This window comes from Loxodonta africana, chromosome 3 (assembly GCF_030014295.1).
Source record: "Loxodonta africana isolate mLoxAfr1 chromosome 3, mLoxAfr1.hap2, whole genome shotgun sequence".
NCBI lineage: Eukaryota > Metazoa > Chordata > Mammalia > Proboscidea > Elephantidae > Loxodonta > Loxodonta africana.
Window position 1 is genome coordinate 60,032,770 of NC_087344.1, and position 16,578 is coordinate 60,049,347.

Sequence of the window (16,578 nt, forward strand, 5' to 3'; positions counted from 1 at the left end):
GGTTATAGGGCACATTGGAAACTTGAGGCACCCCAAACATATGACTGGTTTTCCTACAGGACATTTGCTGAACTCTAGAACTGCACATGGCATGCTGGAAGCTAAGCCCAGGGATTCTGAAAAGCAGACTAAAATCTGTGGTCTCAACAATGCTCAGGAGACAACATTTTATTAGAGGGGGGAGCCTGCCCCAAGCACAAAGAAAGCAGCTTGGTTGCCTGAGGTGGGAGTGGGGATTAACTGTGAATGGGCATGAGGGGTCTTTTTGGGGTGATGGAAATATTGTAAAAATGGATAAAGATGTGGTGTCTAGAATATATAAAAATTATTTGAACTCAACAATAAAAAGAGCCCGATTAAAAAATAGGCAAAGGATTTGAATGGACATTTCTCCAAAGGAAATATACAAATGACCAACAAGCATATTAAAAATGCTCATCATTTATCATTCAAAAAAACCGAAACCCATAGCGGTAGAGTTGATTCCAACTCATAGCAAACTATAAAAACGAAACTAAACCTGTTGCCATTGAGTCAATTCCGACTCATAGTGGCCCTATAGGATAGAGTAGAACTGCTCCATAGGGTTTCCAAGGAGTGCCTGGTGGGTTCCAACTTTTTGGCTAGCAGTCGTAGCCACCAGGGTTTCCATAACAACCTAAAGGGGAATGCAAATCAAAACCACAATGATATATCACTTCCCAACCACGAAGATGGCTGTAAAAAATGAGTAACAAATATTGGCAAGGATGTGGACAAATTGGAACCCTCATAGGTGGCTGTTGGGAATGCAAAATGGTAAAGCCACTTTGAAAAGCAGGTTGGCAGTTCCTCAAATCTTTAAGCATAGAGCTGCTGTATGACCCAGCAATTCCACTCCTAGGTTTAATACTCAAGGGAATTGAAAACTAATGTCCAAGCACCATCTTGCACATAAATGTCCACAACAGCATTGTTCATGATAAAATGGAGACAATCCGTCAACTGATAAATGGATAAACAAAATGTGGTATATTCATACAATGGAATAGTATTCAACAAAAAGAAATGAGGCACTGATACATGCTACAACATGTGTGAATGTGGAACGTGTTAAGTGAAAGAAGTCACAAATGATTTCATTTATATGAAATGTCCAGAACAGGCAAACCTATAGGGACAAAGTAGATTAGTGATTGCCAGGGGCTGGAGGTAGGGAAGAATGGGGAGTGATTGCTAATGGATATGAGGTTTCTTTTGGGGGTGGTAAAAATTTTCTGGAATTAGTGGGGATTAGGTGCACAATTTTGTGGAATATACTAAAAACCACTGAACATATACTTTAAAAGGGTGAACTTTATGGTATGTAAGTTATATCAATAAACAAATTTGAAGGGAGCAATTCTGTCTTGCTAAAGGTTTTAATCAGTATATTGACAGGTTGATTGGCATAGTTAATGATGTGAGTTTCCTTCTTTGTGTTTGAATAAATTCAGTTTAAATGTCCAAAGTAAATATAAAATGAATCGTGTTGTTGCTTTTGCACAACTCTCTCAACGGGTGGGTTTTATAGTATGTAAATTATACTTCAGTAAATCTTTTTTAAAGCTTAAAAAAAAAAAGCAAACTTGAAATTAATTAAATTGGATGGATTTACAGCAGAATAGGCCCAGCAGGAGACAGAGTTAGTGCTTGAACATAGGTCAGTAGAGAATATCCGAGTTGAAGCACAGCACAGAGATTAAAAAGAATGCAAAAACAAAAAACAAGAATAGAGCATAAGAGACATGTAAGACACAGTCTAAAAAAAAAAAAAAAATTTCAAGTTCCAGAGAGGACGGGACAGAAGCAATATTTGATGAGATAATAGCTCAGAATTTTCAAAAACTAAAGAAGGGCATCGACTCAGATTCATGAAACTCAGCAAACTCCATGTGGAATAAAAACATAGAAACCACACCTAAGAATATTATGGTCAAACTACTGGAAGACAGAGAAAATTCCAAAACTTGCCAGAGAAGAGTGACATAACTTTTGAAGGAGCAAAAATAAAATAAATGGCAGACTTCAGCAGAAACTTTGGAAGCCAGAATCTTTAAAGTGCTGGGGAAACAAAACAAAACCCTAGAATTTCATACTTAGTGGAAATAGTCTCAAAAGTAAACACAAGCCTGCACACGAACAGATACATGCACACCCATGATCATTGCAGCACTGCTTACAATAGCCAAGAGATGGAAGCAACCAAGGTGCCCATCAACAGATGTATGGATAAATTATGGTATATTCACATAATGGAATACTACTCAATGATTAAGAATAACAATGAATCTGTGAAACATAACATGGAGGAATCTGGAAGGCATTATGCTGAGTGAAATTAGTTGCAAAAGGACAAATATTGTATGAGACCACTATTATAAGAAATCAAGAAAAAGTTTAAACACAAGAAAATATTTTTTGATGGTTATGAGGGTAGGGAGGGAGAAAGGTATTCGCTAATTAGATAGTAGACAAGAACTGTTTTAGGTGAAGGAAAAGACAACACACAATACAGGAGAGGTCAGCACAACTGTACTAAACCAAAAGCAGTTTCCTGAATACAACTGAACTCTTTGAAGGCCACAGTAGGAAGGACGGGTGTTTGGGGACCATGGTTTCAGGGGACATCTAGGTCAACTGGCATAACAAAATGTGTTAAGAAAACATCGTGCATCCCACTTTGGTGATGGCGTCTGGGGTCTTAAACGCTAGCAAGCAGCCATCTAAGATGCATCAGTTGGTCTGGAGCAAAGGAGAAGAACACCAAAGACAAAGATGAGCCCAACAGAAAGGGCCAAATAAACCAGAGACTACAACAGCCTGAGGCTGGAAGAACTAGACGGTGCCCAGCTACCACTGATGACTGCCCTGATAGAGAACATAACAGAGAATCCCTGATGGATCAAGAGAACAGAAGTATGCAGATCTGAAATTCTCGTTAAAAGGCCGTACTTAATGGTCTGACTGAGACTTGAGGGACCCGGAGGTCATGGTCCCTGGACCCTTTGTTAGCCCAGGATTGGAACCATTCCTGAAGCCAACTCTTCAGACAGGGATTGTTGTTGTTAGGTGCCATTGAGTTGGTTCCAATTCATGGTGACCCTATGTACCACAGAACGAAACACTGCTTGGTCCTGTGCCATCCTTAAAATCATCATCCTTCCAATTGTTACGCTTGAGTCCATTGTTGCAGCCACAGTGTCAATCCATCTCATTGAAGGTCTTCCCCTCTTCCGCCGACCCTGTACTTTACTAAACATAATGTCCTTCTCCAGGGACATCTCTCATGACAACATGTCCCAAGTATGTAAGATGCAGTCCCACCATCCTTGCTTCTAAAGAGCATTCTGGATGTACTACTTTCAAGACAGATTTGTTTGTTCTTTTGGCAGTCCATGGTATATTCAATATTCTTCGCCAACACCACAATTGAAAGGTGTCAACTCTTCTTCTGTCTTCCTTATTCATTGTCCAGCTTTCATATGCATATGATGCAATTGAAAATACCATGGCTTGGGTCAGGCGCACCTTAGTCTTCAAGGTGACATCTTTGCTTTTCAACACTTTAAAGAGGTCTTTGAAGCAGATTTGTCCAATGCAATGCATCTTTTGATTCCTTGACTGCTACTTCCATGGGTGTTGACTGTGGATCCAAGTAAAATAAAATCCTTGACAAATTCAATCTTTTCTCCATTTATCATGATGTTGCTCATTGGTCCAGTTGTGAGGAATCTTGCTTCTTTATGTTGAGATATAATCCATACTGAAGGCTGTGGTCTTTGATCTTCATTAGTTAGTGCATCAAGTCCTCTTCATTTTCAGCAAGCAAGGTTGTGTCATCTGCATAACGCAGGTTGTTAATGAGTGTTCCTCCAATCCCGATGCCCTATTCTTCATATAGTCCAGCTTCTCAGATTATGTGCTCAGAATACAGACTGAATAGTTTTGGTGAAAGAATACAACCCTGATGCACAACTTCCCTCACTTTAAACCATTCACTAGTATCTCCTTGTTCTGTCTGAACAACTGCCTCTCGATCTATGTACATGTTCCTCATGAGCACAATTAAGTGTTCTGGAATTCACATTCTTCTCAATGTTATCCATAATTTGTTATGATCCACATAGTCGAATGCCTTAGCATAGTCAATAAAACACAGGTAAACATCCTTCTGGAATTCTCTGCTTTCAGTCAGGATCCATCTGACATCAGCAATGATATCCCTGGTTCCATGTCCTCTTCTGAATCCAGCCTGAATTTCTGGCAGTTACCTGTCAATATACTGCTGCAGCCACTTTTGAATGATCTTCAGCAAAATTTTGCTTGGGTGTGATATTAATGATATTGTTCAATAATTTCCTCATTTGGTTGGATCACCTTTCTTGGGAATAGGCATAAATATGAATCTCTTCCAGTTCTTCCATTTGATTGGCCAGGTAGCTGTATTCCAAACTTCTTGGCATAGATGAGTGAGCACTTCCAGCGCTGCATCCGTTTGTTGAAACACCTCAATTTATATTCCATCAATTCCTGGAGCCTGTTTTTCACCAGTGCCTCCAGTGCAGCTTGGACTTTTTCCTTCAGTATCATTAGTTCCTGATCATATGCTACCTCTTGAAATGGCTTAATGTCAACTAATCCTTTTTGGTATAACGACTCTGTGTCTTCCTTCCACCTTCTTTTGATGCTTCCTGCATCGTTTAATATTTTCCCCATAGAATCCTTCACTATTGCAACTCGAGGCTTGAATTTTTTTTCAGTTTTTTCAGCTTGAGAAACACCGAGTGTGGTCTTCCCTTTTGGTTTCCTATCTCCAGCTGTTTGCACATGTCATTATAATACTTTGTCTTCTCGATCTGCCCTTTGAAATATTCAGTTCTTTTACATTATCATTTACTCCTTTTGCTTTAGCTGCTTGACATTTGAGAGCAAGTTTCAGAGTCTCCTCTGACATCCCTCTTGGTCTTTTTTTTTTTTCTGTCTTTTCAATAACCCCTTGCTTTCTTCATGTATAATGCCCTTGATGTCATTCCACAGTTCGTCTGGTCTTTGGTCATTAGTGTTCAAGGCATCAAATCTATTCTCGAGATGGTCTCTAAATTCAGGTGGGATATACTCAAGGTCATATTTTGGCTCTTGTGGACTTGCTCTGATTTTCTTCAGTTTCAACTTGAACTTGCGTATGAGCAATTGATGGTCGGCCCTGGCCTTGTTCTGACTGATGATATTGAGTTTTTCCATCATCTTTTCCATACATCTACACAGATGTAGTTGATTTGATTCCTGTATATTCTATCTGGTGAGGCTAGTCACCATTTATGTTGGTGAAAAAAGGTATTTGCAATGAAGAAGTCGTTGGTCTTGCAAAATTCTATCATTCGATCTCCAGAATTGTTTCTATCATCAAGGCCATATTTTCCAACTACCAATCCTTCTTTGTCTCCAACTTTTGCATTCTAATCAGCAGAAATTGTCAATGCATCCTGATTGCATGTTTCATCAATTTCAGACTGCAGAAGCTGATAAAAATCTTCAATTTCTTCATCTTTGGCCTTAGTGGTTGATGCGTAAATTTGGATGATAGTTGTATTAACTGGTCTTCCTTGCAGGCATATGGATATTATCCTATCACTGACAGCGTTGTACTTCAGGATAGACCTTGAAATGAAATGTTCTTTTTGACAGTGAATGCAACACCATTCCTTTTCACGTTGTCATTCTTGGCATAGTAGACTATCTGATTATCTGATTCAAAATGGCCAATACCAGTCCATTTCAGCTCACTAATGGCTAGGATATCGATGTTTATGTGTTCCGTTTCACTTTTGATGAATTCCGATATTCCTAGATTCATACTTCATACATTCCGTGTTCCGACTATTAATGTATGTTTGCAGCTGTTTCTTCTCATTTTGAGTCATGCCACGTCATCAAATGAAGGTCCTGAAAGCTCTACTCCATCCACGCCATTAAGGTAAACTCTGCTTTGAGGAGGCAGCTCTTCCCCCGTCATCTTTTGAGGGCCTTCCAACCTGGGGGGTGCTCATCTTCCGGCACTATATCAGACAATGTTCTGCTGCTATCCATAAGGTTTTCACTGGCTAATTCTTTTCAGAAGTAGGCTGCTGGGTCCTTCTTCCTAGTCTGTCTTAGTCTGGAAGCTCAGCTGAAACCAGTCCTCCACGGGTGACCCTGCTGGTATCTGAATACAGGTGGCATAGCTTCCAGCATCACAGCAACATGCAAGCCCCCTCCACTATGACAAACTGACATGTTAGACTGGACGATAAGACAGAAAATGATACTGGTGAGGAGTGAGCTTCTTGGCTCAAGTAGACACATGAGACTATGTGGGCAACTCCTGTCTGGATGCAAGAGGAGAAGGCAGAGGGTGACAGAAGCTGGCTGAATGGACACGGGGAATACAGGTGGAGAGAAGGAATGTCCTGTCTCATTAGGGTGAGAGCAAGGAGTACATAACAAGGTATGTGTAAGTTTTTGTATGAGAGAGTGACTTGATTTGTAAACTTTCACTAAAAACACACACACAACAAGAAAGTAAAGGCAAAATAAAGCCATTTTTAGAAGACTAAAGCTGAGAAAAGAACTGTACTATAAGATTTTTTTTTTTTTTTTTAATAAGAAATACTAAAGAAAGTACTTCATCCTGAAGGAAAATGACCCCAGATAGAACTGTAGCACTGGAAAGGGTTAATATGTAGCAAATACAAAAGAATATTGACTAAACAAAAATATCTTGAAGATTTATAAGAAATGCAAAAGTAAGTTATATAACAATTATGTAACAAGAATGGAAAGAAGTTAAAAAAACAACCAAACTCACTGCTGTCAAGTCGATTCCAACTCATAGCAACCCTATAGGACAGAGTAGAACTGCTCCATAGAGTTTCCAAGGAGCACCTGGTGGATTCGAACTGCCAACCTCTTGGTTAGCAGCCATAGCACTTAACCATTTCGCCACTAGGGTTTCCAGAAAAAAGTTAAGTGGAGTTCAATACTTGTAAAATTGTTTATTTGGGAAGTGGTAAAAGTACTAATATAAAAAAGACTAAGAAGTCAAGGGTGAATATTGTAATCTCTAGGGTAACTAAAATATTTACAAGAATAAATAGCCCAAAACCTAAGATTCAAGGGAGAAAATGAAATTTTTAAAAATCTAAATAATCCAAAAGAAGGCAAGACAAGAGGATTAAAGGAGGAGGTGGACCAAGATGGCGGAATAGACAGATGCTTCCGGGGAGCCCTCTTTACAACAAACACCCAAAAAAACAAGCGAAATGAGTATATTTATGACAAGCTAGGAGCCCTGAGCGTAAAAGGCAAGCTTAGAAAATGAAATGAGGGGCAGGGGAAGGAAGAGACCATTCAGAAGCAGAGAGGAGTTACTGGAGCTAAATCTCAGGGAGCCCTCAGGCACCATTTCCAGAGTGGTGGTGGCCAGCTGGTACTAGCGTTAGGCCACAGTTTCCTCAGGGAGAAGCAGCCAGTCACACAGTCTACTCACACCTCCAGAACCAGAGAAGAATGGCGCTGTCAGCAAAAGCTAAATACTTGCATATATTTTGACGTGCCCCCATACCCCCAAGCTGGCTTCAGTGGCTGAATTCCCTGGGCCTGAGATAGGCGCTGTTAAGCACCTAGAGCCATCCTACCAGCCTTGAAGAATGAAAAAATTTGCATTTGGGGGAAAAGATAATTTGCCAGCTCCACTAACTGGGGGAGCTCAGGACAGAATCGGCTCCTGTTCAGGCATAAACGGTCTGTGGACTTTGAACACCTTTCCCCTCTGCATGGACCTGTGTGGGCCTATTTCAGGAGAATAGGCCCTTGTTAGCAGACTCCAACCATTTCAGCTGTGCGCTGGAGAGGTGAGTGTTTGGTGTTTGACATTGCTTTGCCTATTAAACAGGGTCCTCACCTACCCACATCAGGGGCCTAAGGACTGGTAGCTCCACTCAGGTCACCCAGCCACCGGCAACAGGGGTCCAAGGATAACTGGTATCTCCCAGTCCTTACAACCAAAAACATTGGGTGCCCACGGTCCATCTGCAGAACTCACCCACCTGCATGCTCTAGGGAACAGGGATGTGCTTTCCTTAGAGACACTCAGGGGTCATTTCTCAGCCCCCTGCCTTGTTCAGAGTGTGACCCCCTGCAGCAATCAGATACCGGGACCTACACCAATCACCCCTGCCCCTCTAAGACTATAGGACAGAACCTGTACTGCACACTTGATGATCAGCTTCCTGGACACCTGAGCTGAATTCATACAAAGGTGAATGGACTCCTAGACTGATATACCTGATAACAGCTCTAGCCATCTGGGGACAAGAGGTCAGAGTTCCAAAGGTGAAAATAATCAAGCTAGCTTACTCAAGCAACCCATCTGGGCATATCAAAACAAAACAAAGCAAGAAGCTATGACACACTAAGCAAACATAAACTAATACAATAACTTATAGATGGCTTGGAGACAACAGTCAATATCAAGTCACATAAAGAAACAGACCATGATCACTTCAACAAGCTCTCAAAACAAAGAATCCAGGGATCTTTAGATGAAAGTGCATTCCTGGAATTACGAGAGGCAGAATACAAAACATTAATATACAGAACCCTTCAAGACATCAGGAAGGAAATCAGGCAATATGCAGAACAAGCCAAGGAACACACAGATAAAACAATTGAATAAATGAGAAAGATTATTCAGGAACGTGATGAAAAATTTAATAAGCTGGAAAAATCCATAGAAAGGCAGCAATCAGAAATTCAGAAGATTAACAATAAAATTACAGAAGTAGACAACTCAGGAGAAAGAGTAGCAGAACTGAGCAAGTAGAAGCCAGAATTTCTGAACTTGAAGATAAATCACTTGGCACTAATATACTTGAAGAAAAATCAGATAAAAGAATTAAAAAAAATTAAGAAACCTTAAGAATCATGTGGGACTCTATCAAGAGAAATAGCCTATGCGTGACTGGAGTACCAGAACAGGGAGGGATAACAGAAAATACAGAGATAATTGTTGAAGATTTGTTGGCAGAAATCTTCCCTGATATCGTGAAAGATGAGAAGATATCTACCCAAGATGCTCATTGAACTCCACATAAGGTAGATGTTAAAAGTAAGTCACCAGGACATATTATAATCAAACTTGCCAAAACCAAAGATAAAGAGAGAATTTTAAGAGCAGCTAGGGATAAATGAAAAGTCACCTACAAAAGTCACCTACAAAGGAGGGCCAATAAGAATAAGCTTGGACTACTTGGCAGAAACCGTACAGGCAAGAAGGCAATGGGATGACTTATTTAAAAAATTGAAGGAAAAAAATTGCCAGCCAAATCATATATCCAGCAAAACTGTCTCTTAAATATGAAGGTGAAATTAGGACATTTCCAGATAAACAGAAGTTTAGGGAATGCATAAAAACCAAACCAAAACTACAAGAAATACTAAAGGGAGTTCTTTGGTTAGAAAATCAATAATATCAGGCATCAACCCAAGATCAGAACACTGGGTAGAGCAATCAGAAGTCAACCGAGACAGGGAAATCAAAAAAACAAAGCAAGATTTAAAAAAAAAAAAGAAAAGAAAAAGCTCAAAACAGGGTAACAGAGATGTTATTATATAAAAGAAGACAACACTAAAACAATAAACAGGGACTAAGAAATGTAATCATAGACCTTCCATATGGAGAGGAAGATACGGCAATACAAAGAAATAAAAGCTAGGTTTAAATTTAGAAAAATAGGGGTAAATAATAAGGTAACCACAAAGGAGACAAACTATCTTACTCATCAAAATAAAATACAAGAAAAAAAATAGAGACTCAGCAGAAACAAAATCAACAACAAATATGAGGAAAAGACAATATATAAAGATAATCTACTCAGCACATAAAATCAAGTGGGAAAAAAACTGTCTACAACACACAAAAAAAGAAGTCAAAATGATAGCACTAAATTCATACGTACCCATAATTACGCTGAATGTAAAATGGACTAAATGCGCCAATAAAGAGACAGAGAGTGGCAGAATGGATTTAAAAACACGATCCATCTATATGCTGCCTACAACAGACACAACTTAGACTTAGAGACACAAACAAACTAAAACTCAAAGGATGGAGAAAAATATATCAAGCAAACAACAATCAAAAAAGAGCAGGAGTGGCAATATTAATTTCTGACAAAATAGACTTTAAAGTTAAATCCATCATGAAGGATAAGGAAGGACACTATATAATGATTGAAGGAACAATACACCAAGAAGATATAACCATATTAAATATTTATGCACCCAATGACAGGGCTGCAAGATACATAAAACAAACTCTATCAGCATTGACGAGTGAGATAGACAGCTCCACAATAATAGTAGGAGACTTCAACACACCACTTTCGGTGAAGGACAGGACATCCAGAAAGAAGCTCATTAAAGACACGGAAGATCTAAATGCCACAATCAACCAACTTGACCTCATAGACATATACAGAATACTGTACCTAACAGCAACCAAGTATACTTTCTTTTCTAGCGCACATGGAACGTGTGCAGAATAGACCACATATTAATTAGGTCATAAAGCAAGCCTTCGCAGAATCCAAAACACTGAAATTCTACAAAGCATCTTCTCTGACCATAAGGCCATAAAAGTGGAAATCAATAACAGAAAAAGCAGGGAGAAGAAATCAAACACTTGGAAACTGAACAATACCCTGCTCAAAAAAGATTGGATTATAGAAGACATTAAGGATGGAATAAAGAAATTCATAGACTCCAATGAGAATGAAAACACTTCCTATCAGAACCTTTGGGACAGAACGAAAGCAGTGCTCTGAGGTCAATTTAAATCAATAAATGCACACATCGAAAAAGAAGAAAGGGCCAAAATCAAAGAGTAATCCCTACAACTTCAACAAATAGAAAGACAGCAACAAAAGAAACCCTCAGGCACCAGAAGAAAGCAAATAATAAAAATTAGAGCTGAACTAAATGAAATAGAAAACAGAAAAACAATTGAAAGAATTAGCAAGACCAAAAGCTTGTTCTTTGAAAAAATCAACAAAATTGATAAACCATTGGCCAAACTGACAAAAGAAAAACAGGAGAGGAAGCAAATAACCTGAATAAGAAATGAGAAGGGCGGTATTACAACATACCCAACTGAATTTAAAAGAATCATATCAGATTACTATGAAAAATTGTACTGTAACAAATTTGAAAACCTAGAAGAAATGGATGACTTCCTAGAAACACACTACCTACCTAAACTAACACAAACAGAGGTAGAACAACTAAATAGACCCATAACAAAAGAAGAGATTGAAAAGGTATTCAAAAAACTCCCAAAAACAACAAAAAAAAGCCCTGGCCCGGACCGCTTCACTTAAGAGTTCTACCAAACTTTCAGAGAAGAGTTAACACCACTAGTACTAAAGGTATTTCAGAGCATAGAAAAGGATGGAATACTACCAAACTCATTCTATGATGCCACCATATCCCTAATACCAAAACCAGGTAAAGACCCCACAAAAAAAGAAAATTACAGACCTATATCCCTCATGAACTTAGATGCAAAAATCCTCAACAAAATTCTAGCCAATAGAATTCAACAACATATCAAAAAAATAATTCACCATGACCAAGTGGGATTCATACCAGGTATGCAGGGATGCTTCAAAATTAGAAAAACAATTAATGTAATTCATCACATAAATAAAAGACAAGAATCACATGATTTTATCAATTGATGCAGAAAAGGCATCTGACAAAGTTCAACACCCATTTATGATAAAAACTCTCAGCAAAATAGGAATACAAGGAAAATTCCTCAACATAATAAAGGGCATTTATACAAAGCCAACAGCCAACAACATCCTAAATGCAGAGAGCCTGAAACCATTCCCCTTGAGATCGGGAACCAGACAAGGATTCCCTTTATCACCGCTCTTATTCAACGTTGTGCTGGAGGTCCTAGCCAGAGCAATTAGGCTAGATAAAGAAATAAAGGGCATCCAGATTGGCAAGGAAGAAGTAAAATCATCTCTATTTGCAGGTGACATGATCTTATACACAGAAAACCCTAAGAAGTCCTCAGGAAAACTACTGAAACTAAAGAAGAGTTCAGCAGAGTATCGGGATACAAGATAAACATACAAAAATCAGTTGGATTCCTCTACACCAACAAAAAGAACATCGAAGAGGAAATCACCAAATCAATACCATTTACAGTAGCCCCCAAGAAGATAAAATACTTAGGAATAAATCTTACCAGAGATGTAAAAGACTTATACAAAGAAAACTACAATACACTTCTGCAGGAAACCAAAAGAGACCTACATAAGTGGAAAAACATACCTCGCTCATGGATAGGAAGACTTAACATTATAAAAATGTCTATTCTACCAAAAGCAACATATACATTTAATGCAATTCCCATCCAAATTCCAACGACATTCTTTAATGAGATGGAGAAACAAATCACCTACTTCATATGGAAGGGAAAGAGGCCCCAGATAAGTAAAGCATTACTGAAAAAGAAGAACAAAGTGGGAGGCCTTCCTCTACCTGATTTTGATTTTTAGTACCTATGGCCACAGTAGTCAAAACAGCCTGGTACTGGTACAACAACAGATACATAGACCAATGGAACAGAATTGAGAATCCAGACATAAATCCGTCCACATAAGAGCAGTTGACATTTGACAAAGGCCCCAAAACAGTTCAATGGGGAAAAGCCTGTCTTTTTAACAAATGGTGCTGGCATAACTGGATATCCATCTGCAAAAAAATGAAACAAGACCCATACCTCACTCTATGCACAAAAATGAGCTCAAAATGGATCAAAGACCTAAATATAAAATCTAAAACAATAAAGACCATGGAAGAAAAAATAGGGACAACACTAGGAGTCCTAATATTTAGCATAAACAGTATACAAAACATTACTAACAATACAGAAGAAAAACTAGATAACTGGGAGCTCCTAAAAATCAAACACCTATGTTCATCCAAAGACTTCAGCAAAAGAGTAAAAAGATTACCTACAGACTGGGAAAAAGGTTTTAGCTATGACACTTCTGATCAGCACCTGATCTCTAAAGTCTACATGATACTGCAAAAACTCAACTGCAAAAAGACAAATAACCCAATTAAAAAATGGGCAAAAGATATGAACAGACATTTCACTGAAGAAGATATTCAGGTAGCTAACAGATACATGAGGAAATGCTCACGATCATTAGCCATTAGAGAAATGCAAATCAAAACTACGATGAGATTCCATCTCACTCCAACAAGGCTGGCATTAATCCAAAAAACACAAAATAATAAATGTTGGAGAGGGTGTGGAGAGACTGGAACACTTATACACTGCTGGTGGGAATGTGAAATGTACAACCACTTTGGAGATCGATTTGGCATTTCTTCCTTAAAAAACTAGAAATAGAATTACCATACCAAAAAGCAAACCAAACCCAGTGCCATCGAGTTGATTCTGACTCATAGCGACATTATAGGGCAGAGTAGAACTGCCCCATAGAGTTTCCAAGGAGTGCCTGGAGGATTTGAACTGCCAACCCTTTGGTTAGCAGCCATGGCACTTAACCACTATGCCACCAGGGTTTCCAGCAATCCCACTCCTTGGAATATATCCTAGAGAAACAAGAGCCTTTACATGAAGAGATATATGCACACCCATATTCATTGCAGCACTGTTTACAATAGCAAAAAGATGGAAGCAACCAAGGTGCCCATTCAACGGATGAATATATAAATAAATTATGGTATATTCACACAATGGAATACTACACATCAGTAAAGAACAGTGATGAATCTGTGAAACATTTCATAACATGGAGGAATCTGGAAGGCATTATGCTGAGTGAAATTAGTCAGTTGCAAAAGGACAAATATTGTATAAGACCACTATTATAAGAACTCGAAAAATAGTTTAAAGAGAGAAGAAAATATTCTTTGATGGTTATGAGGCGGGGAGCGAGGGAGGGTGGCAGGGCGGTATTCACTAATTACAGAGTAGATAAGAACTACTTTAGGTGACGGGAAAGACAGACAATACAGGCGAGGTCAGCACAACTGTACTAAACCAAAAGCAAAGAAATTTCTGGAATAAACTGAATGCTTCGAAGGCCAGTGAAGTTGGGGCGGGGGTTTGGAGACCATGGTTTCAGGGGACATCTAAGTCAATTGGCATAAAAGAATCTATTAAGAAAACATTCTGCATCCTACCTTGGAGAGAGGCGTCTGGGGTCTTAAACGCAAGCAAGCAGCCATCTAAGATGCATCAATTGGTCTCAACCCACCTGGATCAAAGGAGAATGAAGAACATCAAGGACACGAGGTAATTATGAGCCCAAGAGACAGAAAGGGCTACATGAACCAGAGACTACATCATCCTGAGACCAGAAGAACTAGATGGTGCCCGGCTACAACCGATGCCTGTCCTGACAGGGAATACAACAGAGAACCCCTGAGGGAGCAGGAGAGCAGTGGGATGCAGACCCCAAATTCTCGTAAAAAGATTAGACTTAATGGTCTGACTGAGACTAGACGGACCCCAGTGGTCATGGTCCCCAGACCTTCTATTGGACCAGGACAGGAACCATTCCCAAAGCCAACTTTTCAGACAGGGATTGGACTGGACAATGGGTTGGAGAGGGATGCTGGTGAGGAGTGAGCTTCTTGGATCAGGTGGACACTTGAGACTATGTTGGCATCTCCTGCCTGGAGGGGAGATGAGAAGGTAGAGGGGGTTAGAAGCTGGTGAAATGGACATGAAAAGAGAGAGTGGAGGGAGGGAGTGGGTTGTCTCATTGCGGGGAGAGCAACTGGGAGTATGTAGCAAGATGTATATGAGTTTTTGTGTGAGAGACTGACTTAATTTGTAAACCTTCACTTAAAGCACAATAAAAATTATATTTAAAAAAGGAGGAATAAAGGAACAAAGCCTAGGACAAACTGAAAGAGTAACAAAAAAAACAAAACAGAAAAAAACAAAACAAAAGGTTAGCTATAATCCCAACTATATTAGGAATTATGTTACATGTGATGGACTAACCAACCCAATTAAAGTGAAAGAGTGTCAGGCTGGATAAAAAAAGTCAAAACTGTTTAAAACAGAGAAACTTTAAGGGCACAGAAATATTGGAATTCAAGAATGGAATAGAGTTAATTCATTGACAAGATAAACAAAAGAAAGCAGATGTAATATACATCATACAAAGTAAGCTTTAAGGCAACAAGTATTACTAGAGATAAAGGACATTTTATAATGATAAAAGGTTTGTTTCCTAGGAAGATACAACAATCCTAATTTTCTATGCATCTAATAACCCAGTTTTGAATACATAAAGCAAAATTTGACCAAGCCAAAGAGAAACAGACAAATACCTAGTGACTGATAGAACAGCAAGAAAAAACAAAACTAACAAAGCAATAAGGGTATAGCAGATTTGAATAACACAATTAACCAATTTAACCTAATTGACATATAAAACCCCCCAAAAACCAAACCTGTTGCCCTTGAGTGGATTCTGACTCATAGTGACTCTACAGGACAGAGTAGAACTGCCTCATAAGGTTTCCAGGGAGTGACTGGTAGATTCTAACTGTCAACCTCTTGGTTAGCCACCAAGCTGTTAACCACTGTGCCACCAGGGCTCCATCAAGTTGACATATTTAGAGCTCTATATCCACTAGGCCCTGTTGGCACAATGGTTAAGTGCTCAGCTGCTGATTGAAAGGTTGGTGGTTCAAACTCACCCAGCGGCTCTGAGGGAGAAAGACCCAGTGATCTGCTCCAGTAAAGATTACAGCCTAGGAAACCCCATGGGGCAGTCCTACTCTGTCACTTGGGTCGCTATGAGTCGAAAGTTGATCCAACGGCATCTAATGACAACATAAACATATCCAACAACTGCAAAATGCCCATTGGACATGGAACTTTCAGCAAAGTAGATTGTGTGCTGGTCCATACAGCAAGTCTCAACAAGTTTCAAAGGACTGAAATCCTACTGTCTTAGGCTGGGCTCTCTAGAGAAGCAAAACCAGTAATGCATATAAATATATAGAGAGAGATTTAGTTCAAAGAAACAGCTCACGTGATTGTAGGGGCTGGAACATCCCAAGTCCTTGGATCAGAATAGATTCCTTTCCCAATTTACAGAGCTGCAGAGCTGGTGAACCCATGATGAGCAGGTCAAAGAGCAGGACTCCTGCTCACAGGCTATGACAGTCAAGGAATCCCCAAGGTCAGCAGGTAAGACCGCAAGGTTTCTCCTGAATCACTTACCTGCAGGGGCTGGTGAACCCAAGACAGGCAGGTTGGGGAGCAGGACTCTTGCTTGCAGGCTGTGAAGATCAGCGAATCCCAAGATAGACAAGTAAGCTGCTAGCTCAAGCCCCAAGAACCAGAGGTCAGACAAAAGACAGCTGCTGAATCCAGAACAAGCCAACAACATTTGCAAGGTGAGCAGGAAGGAAGTAGGGGGTGGAAGGTGGAGAGATGAAGGCTGG

The 16,578-nt window shown here is 39.5% G+C and overlaps 1 long non-coding RNA gene across 2 annotated transcripts in view; it reads right to left on the bottom strand.

The window, feature by feature from the left end:
- Window positions 1–16,571, bottom strand: part of LOC135230705 (uncharacterized) — an 80,577-nt gene extending 64,006 nt beyond the window's left edge. For both annotated transcript variants that reach the window (XR_010321325.1, XR_010321324.1), the window contains exons 1-2: window positions 16,355–16,571; window positions 14,293–14,366 (exon numbers count right to left, since the gene is read on the bottom strand). This is a non-coding gene — a long non-coding RNA (uncharacterized LOC135230705). The remainder of the gene's footprint in view (window positions 1–14,292; window positions 14,367–16,354) is intronic.
- Between the last annotated feature and the right edge of the window lie 7 nt (window positions 16,572–16,578).